Source organism: Pelodiscus sinensis, chromosome 18 (assembly GCF_052426305.1).
Source record: "Pelodiscus sinensis isolate ZL-2025 chromosome 18, ASM5242630v1, whole genome shotgun sequence".
Taxonomy (NCBI): Eukaryota; Metazoa; Chordata; order Testudines; family Trionychidae; genus Pelodiscus; species Pelodiscus sinensis.
The window spans coordinates 8,618,365-8,625,774 of NC_143069.1; positions in this window are offsets into that span (position 1 = coordinate 8,618,365).

The following is a 7,410-nucleotide window of genomic DNA, read 5'->3' on the forward strand; positions in this document are numbered from 1 at the left end:
CTGGCTCAGCTGCCCCTAAATAGCCAGGATTGCTGACTCTCTCTGTCCCTCTCTGGCTACATCCCCCAGCTCTGTTTCTGACTTGGAGGTCTATTTGGAAATCATGGGAGGGTGGGCGGGCAGATAGAGCAGCGGACCCGCGCTCCACCTGATGGCCTGAAGCGCGGGTGGGAGGGAGCCGGCCTGCCACTCGTCCCCGACCACCAGGCCAGAGCTCTTGACCCAGTTGACCCGGGCGGAGGAGGCTTGGCAAGCCTCCACCCGCGCCAGGTCACCCGGGTCCTGGACCACGAGGAGCACGTCATCGGCGTACGCCGACAGGACCAGCCGCAGCTCCGGCTCCCGAAGCACCAACCCCGTCAACCTCCTACGGAGGAGACAGAGGAAGGGCTCGATCGCCAGAGCGTACAGCTGGCCCGACAGCGGACACCCCTGACGTACCCTCCGCCCGAAGCTGACCGGCTCGGTCAGGGTCCAGTTGAGCCTGACCAAACACTCCGCGAGGGCGTACAGCACCCGGAGAAAACCCACAAACCGGGGCCCGAAGCCGAAGGCCTGCAGGGTGCCCAGGAGATACCCGTGGTCCATCCTGTCGAACGCCTTCTCCTGGTCCAGGGACAGGAGGGTGAAAGACAAGCCGTCCCTACACCCGAGCTCTAAGAGATCCCGGACCAAATACAAGTTATCAAATATACTACGGCCCGGGACGGTGTAGGTCTGGTCGGGATGGATCACGTCCGCCAGCACGGACCGCAGTCGCAGCGAGATGGTTTTTGCTACGATCTTGTAGTCCGTGCTGAGGAGCGAGACGGGATGCCAATTCCGTAGGTCGCGGAGGTCCCCCCTCTTTGGCAGTAAGGCGAGCACCGCTCGCCTGCACAACAGAGGGAGGACCCCGCTCTCCAGGGACTCGGCCCAGATGGTGACGAGGTCCAGGCCGAGGACGGTCCCAGAACACGCAGTAGAACTCCACGGTCAGCCCGTCCATGCCCGGGACTTGGAGGTGGAGAGAGGAACCACTCTTCCACTGAGCATGGCAGGCTGCTGGTCTGGGCTTGTTGTGCTTTTTCCTCCCCTGCACCCCTCCCCTCCACTTTTTGGGAGGTGTGTGTGTGGGGGGGGGGGCTACTGGGGTTGTGGCAGGCTGGCCCTGGCTACATTCTGGGCTAGGTCCCTTTTCTCTCTGCCTGCTCTATCTGCAGGCAGCCTTTCCCCACCCCCACCCCTCAGCTGGCTGCAGGAGCTGCTGGGAGTGTGGGGGTGGACGGGGGGCCTTTGCTGCCCTCACCCTGGTGGGGGGAGCAGGACCCCCCCATTTTCCATCTATTTGGGGACTGCCTGGCCCCTTTTTCACAGTTGCAGGCCTGAACTTCACCGTTCCTGCAGCTGCTACTCTCTCTGGAGTGGAGGAGGTAAGGGGGCTGCTTTACAGCAACTCCTGGGGTTCTTAATTCCCCTCCATGAGTTTGTGGGGGGAGGTGAGTGTTTGTGAGGGGCCTCTTGCCATCTGGGCCCCTAGGTGGCAGCTGGCACAGCTTTTGTGGGGTGCTGGGACTGGGGGTGGTTCCCTCTGCTCCCTGCTGTCTCCCCTGCATTTCTGCTGCTGCTGTTGCTGCTCCCTCCCCAGCCTCAGGTGCTGCCTCAGGTGCTGTAGGGCTATCTTCTTCCTTGGCCCCACTGCTTGCCTCCCTGCCCCTCCCTTGCTCTGGTGGGTCCTGCAGCAGGTACAGTGAGCCTGCCACTCAGGTGCCTGTGGGCACACTCGCTTCCTTCCCCCCTCTCCAGCCTGAAGTATCTTGCTGCCCTCCTGCTTTCTTGAGCAGGCCCCTTCTCACAGACTGCATTCCCCTCTCCTCTACCCGTGCCATGCCCCCTCTGGCATCTCGTTTGGCGCCTGAGCCTCCCACTCTACTTTGGTTACCCCCCCCCCCACACACACACCATTTCACTTGCCACATGCCTTTCAATAATTGACCCTCTCACATTCCCAGTGCAGCCGGAGGAGCCACTCTTTATATCCTGTGCTGGGAGCTGTATTCCTTCCTCCTCCTCTCCCTCTCCCTCCTTGTTCCCTCCCCTGGTGTTTTTGGTCCTTCCTTCCCACCTATAACCACAATGGAGGGGTTGTCCAGTGACACCCCTGCCAGACCTTCCCCTCCCACCCCTAAAAACAAGAACCCCTCTGAGGCTGCCGGGCCCCCCCGTCACTATGGTAGAGGGGGCGAACATGGATGAGGACCCCAGGGCCTCGACCGCTTCTGCCGCGGCACCTCCAGTCACCTCTAAAGAACTTCCCCTGAAGGGTAGGAAGGGCCGGGGGACCAAGAAGGGCAAGAGCCCCGCCCGGAAGGCAAAACCTCCTGAGGCGAAGGCTCACTCCCCAGCCATGACCCATCTGCTGGCCGCAGCCCCCCCCCCCTCCTTCCCGCTCCCCTGTTCCTTCCACCAGCTCTGGGGGCAAGGGTGTCCCGGGCCCCAGGGCGTACGCCCAGGTAGCTGCCACCCTCCCACCTGCTGCTTCTCAAGCCGCCTCCCGGAATACCATCCCCGGCAGCCGCGGCCCCTTTCCCACCCTGACCAGGAGGCACGGGGTCCGTTGTCTCTTGGTGGCTTCTCGCCCCACGTGGAGACCTACGTGCGGGCGTAGGCACGCGTGGTGGGGCCCGCGGCCGTGGTGGCGGCCTCTAGGATGTTCGGGAAGGTGGTATTCTTCCTGGCGTCTGAGGCCGCCGCCCAGGAGGCGGTGGAAAGGGGTTTGGCGGTGGGGGGAGTCCACATTCCCCTCGAGCCTTTGGAGGACGTAGGTGTATGGGTGGTTTTGTCCTCCATTCCTCCTCAATGCCACCCTGTTGCCTTTCCTCTCCACCCTGGGGAGGCCTCTGTCAGTCCTGAGTCCCCTTCCTCTGGGCTGCAAAGATCCTACCCTCCGCCACGTCCTCTCCTTTCGCCGGCAGGTACAAATCCAACTACTGCCGGCGGGACGTGGCGGAGAAGCCCTCAAAGGGTCATTTCTGGTGCCCCATCAAGGGGCCCGGTACCGGATGTACTACACCATGGGGGAGGCCCGGTGTTTTCTCTGTCGGGCGACGGGGCACGTCTGAAGGGACTGTCCCCTGGCCCGGTTTGGAGAGACACCCGGGACCCCTGACGCCCGGGAGGGCACCGGCCCTACCATCGCCAGTGGCCCTGACGGTCTGGACCCTGGGGTCGCCCCTCCTCCAACCGTGACTGTCATCAATCCTGCTCGGGTTCCGCAGGGCCCAGACGAGCGTGCGGGTGCTGTTGCTGCCACTGCCAAAAGCGGCAAGGCCGGGCCCACGGAGGAGAGGGCGGCGGGGTCAGTGAGGGGACTCGGGCAGGACCTGCCTCAGGGGGAGGCATCCCTTTCCCCTGCTGCCCAGCCCTCATCTACCCTTGCCCTCCCACCACCGCCCTTGTCCCCTGGCTCTTCCTCCCATCAGGCTCAGCCCCCTTCCTCCGAGGGATGGGAGCTTGCAACAGGGAGGCGCCGAAAGCGTGCTCGGCATTCCACCCCGCCCACTGAGGGGGAGGACAACCTCCCTGCACCTATGGGGATGGATGCTGGAACAGTCCCACCCTTTGAGCCCTCGAACGATTCACAGCACTGCGAAGCGGTTGAGGTGACCGCGGCGGTTGCGGGAGAGGTGAACACCTCCCTCCCGGGGTCCCTGCAAGAGGGGGAGTCCATGAAGGATGCTCTCACTGTTCCCACCTCCGCTGAGGGGGCAGCCGCTGACCTTGCCACCGACAAAGATCACCATCTGGTGGCGGCTAGCAGGCTTGCCTTCCTCTCCCAGGAGGTGGAGGCTTTGGGGCTGACCCCGGCTGCCTCGGGGGGATCATCAGGTCCTGGAGGGACAACAACAGACCTCTCCTTCCCCTTCCGACTCGCTGCTATCCCTTCTCCCTGCCTCTGAGTTGCCCCGGGGTGCGACCATCTGCCCGGCCATCGACAGCGTTTCGGCCGCGGCTGCCGAAACCCTTGAGACTCTCAGCGGAAGGGAGCTCCCATTAATATCCATCACCCCCGGTGCTGAGGCTTCTGGTGCTGCACTCTCTGTGGCACTGGAGCCCAGCACTGGGAGAGTATTACTACCCCTACCGTTGCCACTGACTCTCTGCCCTGCGAGGAGGCACCGCTGAGGCTTCTTGCCCTCCTCCTTCTCCTGCTCCCTGTTCCAACCCCCTCCCAACTGAGCTTCCTGACCCTCTTCCTCCTTCCCCCCAGTCCTTGTCTTTTCCCCAATCCCTCACCTCTTCCTCCCCCTACTCCCCTTCCTCGTCTCCCTCCTTTTCCTGATCCCCTGCCTGAACTTTTTTCCTCCCCTTACTCTGTTACTGCCGCCCCTGGGGTTGCCACGTTTACTCTAGACGTTGACCCCCGGGAGGCGGTTTTCGTTTCTCTTGCTCCCAGCACATCTGGGGCTGGGCTCCCTCCGCCACTGTCCTCCCAGCAGGGACCTCAGATGCCCTGCATCCCGGTGTCGATGGGCCACAGGGCTCAGGGAGAGGTCTGGCCCCAAGGCATTCGAGGGCCCGAGCCCCCGACGCCAGATGCGCTGAAGGGCGAGATGCGTGCTTTCTTGGAAGACATCTGTGCCTCCAAGAACAAAGTCGCTCTCGCCCTTCAGTGCTGGGGAGATTTTCATTTCATCCTACAAATAGTAAGGGCCCTCCTGGGGGAGGGTAAAGGGACCGGGCGGCAGGAGGCCACGGCTTACCAGCGGGTCCGCAGCTTCCGTGACACCCTTCTTACCTTTGGGCACGGTCACGGTTTGCTGCGAGTCCCAATGGGGGCCGCTGGCACTCCTGCCAATGAGGATCTTCCCCAGCCCTCTCAATGCCTCTGCTCATCATTGCCACTCTACACACCTGGGGCTGCCGGTCCGGCCTCCGTAGGTGTCAGGTACTCACCTTCCTTCGGAAGGGGAGGTACTCTGTCGTATTCCTCCAGGAGACCCATGCAGCTGTGGCCACCGAGGCTAGCTGGCAGCTGGAGTGGGGGGACAGGGTTTATTTCAGCCACCTTCGGGGGCAGTGGGCGCTGTCTGGGATTCTCTGCTCGGTGTCCCCATCCGGTTCCCTCGTTTTAACCCTTTGACCCTCACACCCGTCCCTGTTTTTTCATTTGTCCCCAGTAATTAGTTGGTTTTTCTGGGTTCTGTGGACCCTCCCTGCAGGATAGTGGGAGGTCCTTTAGAGGTGGGCGGGCTAATGCCCGCCCACCTCCTGGATACCAAATAGTATCAAGCTCTTTAATCTGCTTTATCACTCCTGCTCTGTCACAAAAGTTAATACACTTGTGTTCTCAAAACCGAGGGCTGTGTCTAGAATGCATCCCTTTTTTCGTAAAAGGGATGAAGATTAGACGTATCACAATTGCTAATGAAGCGGGGATTTAAATCTCCCCCCGCTTCATTAGCATAAACATGGCTGTGGCTTTTTTCCCGGCTCGGAGCTTTGCCAGAAAAAAGCGCCAGTCTAGACGCGGATCTTTCGGAAAATAAAGCCTTTTCCGAAAGATCCCTTATTCCTTATTTTAAGAGGAATTAGGGATCTTTTGGAAAAGGCTTTATTTTCCGAAAGATCCCCGTCTAGACTGGCGCTTTTTTCCAGCAAAGCTCCAAGCTGGAAAAAAGCGGCAGCCATGTTTATGCAAATGAAGCGGGGGGGATTTAAATCTCTGCTCCATTTGCAATTGCCATGTGTCTAATTTGCATCCCTTTTATGGAAAAGGGATGCAGTCTAGACACAGCCAATGTGTTTGGATTTAAGTGCCTGGGGAAAACTCCCTTTAGAAGAACAGGATTTGTGCATGTCATCCAATGTCGCTGGCTGGGTGTCCTGAGTGGTATCTTCCTCTCAAGTGCCAATAACCATTTGGCTGTGTGCATGTGCTCCCTCTGTGCAGGTAGCCAGCCCAGCAGGTCACAAGAGAACCTCCAGTGACCACAAATCAGATAAGGGACAAAGGCACCGGGGGCAGAGTTATTGTGAACGCAGTTCAGTAACAGCACCTGGTAGACTCTATGAGGATAATAAGAATGTTTGTCTATGACAATGGATTCAGCTCAGCAGGGGCAGAACTTTCCACTGCCGTCTAGGCTGGACAAGGACAGTTCCCATAGAGCAGTGGTCTCCAAACTTTTTTGATTGCGCACCCCTATCAGTAAAATTTTTGAGCACGCACCCCCTATATTTATGTATTTATAAATTATGTATTATAAAACGTACACCAGAAATAGAAATTAAAGGATGAGATAAAGATGAACTAAACAATGTTTTTAAAATATTTTATTTTATTTATGAACGGTACAGAAAGCCTTTTTGCTCTCACGCTACACACCTGCCCTGCTTCTCTCCTCTGGTGCTGGTCCCTCCCCTGCAGGTGTCTGCCCTTCTGCTTCACCCCCAGAATCCTCTGGCATCTGCACCTTCCCTTACCCCTGCACCCTCTTGGTGCTTCCCCCTTCCTTCACTGCCCCTGCCCCCTTGTCCTCTTTTTCTCTGATACCCACCCCCTCACCACTCTCTGCCCCCGTTCCCCTCATGTCTCTTTGCCCTCACACATTAACTTGCTCAATCCCTGCCTTCCTCATGCCCACCCCTTCTTTCAAACCTTCTCCCAGCACATCCCCCTCCCCCCTCTAGCCCAATACCCTTACCCTCTCCTCTCCCTGCATCACCCTGTCCCCCCTCCCCTCAGCACAAATCCCTTCTTCTCCCATCTCTTCCCCTCCCCTACCTTTTGCCTTCCAGTTTGCGGGGCTGGGGTCCCCATTTTTCTCTGTTGCTTTCCCAGCTGGAGGGAACCGTGGCGGATGGTTGCATGGTGGAGCAGCTGTGATCGCAGCTCTCCTGCTGGAGCGGGTGATGGCTGTCTCCAGATGCTGATTGCTCAAGCACTTGGCAGGCACCAGGAAGGAGGCGCGGGCAGGAGGCTGCTATAGTGGTGGGGGCGGCAGTGGCAGCAATGGGAGCGGGCTGCTGAGGGGTGGCCGGGGGAAGGTGTCTGCTGCCTAGCCTGAGCCATCGGAGCCCAGACAGGTGGCACTCACTGCGGGGGGCCCATGCAGTGACAGCACCAGGCCGCGGGTGCCCTCTGGGTGAATTTGCAGCCTGAGGAGTGTTTTGCTTGTTCTTGGTGCTCAGGCTATGGGGCCCCACTGCGGCTGAGCCCCAGCAGCCACTGAGTCCCTGAACTCTACTTAGTGAGCTGGGAGTCGGCTGCTGCCGAGAGCAGCCACTATGTCCACAGCCTGCCCTGCCCCGTCCTCCAGGAAGTGCCCCAGCAGGAGTTCTGGAAGAGGCAGGTGTCATGCGCCTTTCCCAATCATCCGACGGTGATGTCGGTGAAGTGTCCTTTGTGATTCATGAGGGCCTGCAGCA